We start from the raw sequence: 770 nt of genomic DNA on the forward strand, positions 1-770 counted from the left end.
AGAAGGACTTGGCTTCACTTGGCATTTTCAATTGGCGTCAGTTAGCACAGAAGAGAAATGACTGGCGTGCTGTTTTGGACTCGGCCAAAATCGCTTAGGCGGTTACAGCGCCAATTAAGAAGAAGAAGAAAAAGTATAGAGGTAGACAGCATCCACTCTCCATTAGAAAATGTATTCAATCCACCGATATATTCACCAATGGACTACAAAAGTCGTATACGACAGGCGAGGCCATCACATTTTTTAAATTATGAGAGTGTTCCTGGTAACTTTACTACTATAAGGCCAAGTAAAAAATCTGGGGAAGCACCGGTAAGCAGTATCAGAGTATTGCTTTATGTAAATGGTTAAGTCAAATTCAAGTTGCATCCCTGCAGGGAAAGCTACTAGTTGTGAACTAGAATTCTACCAGTTTGCGTTTCAGCCCAACTAGTTCACGTTCTATCATTTTTCAATGTTAGCGACTGGTATTTTTAACATTGCAATGTCCTACGAGATGTCAATTGTCAGGCTATGCATCAGCATCTACTAGTAGAAATACTAGTAGCATCATACCAGTTGATGAGATAGTCTGCCAATTCATCCCCTATGAAAAGCATTAGTATGCCTTTTTGCTCGCGGCGCTCCAACAGTCGCAATGGCCGACAGAGCAAAGCGCTAGCGTGGTATGCCTGAGGTACCAGGATCAAGCCCGGGCGCAAGGAACATTTTTTATTTTATTTTTTTATATTTCTTTTATTTAAATTTTTTATTTAGGTATTTTTTTGTTA

Source organism: Rhagoletis zephyria, unplaced genomic scaffold (assembly GCF_001687245.7).
Source record: "Rhagoletis zephyria isolate East Lansing unplaced genomic scaffold, Rhagoletis_zephyria_1.1 Rzeph_scaffold_02797, whole genome shotgun sequence".
Lineage (NCBI taxonomy): Eukaryota > Metazoa > Arthropoda > Insecta > Diptera > Tephritidae > Rhagoletis > Rhagoletis zephyria.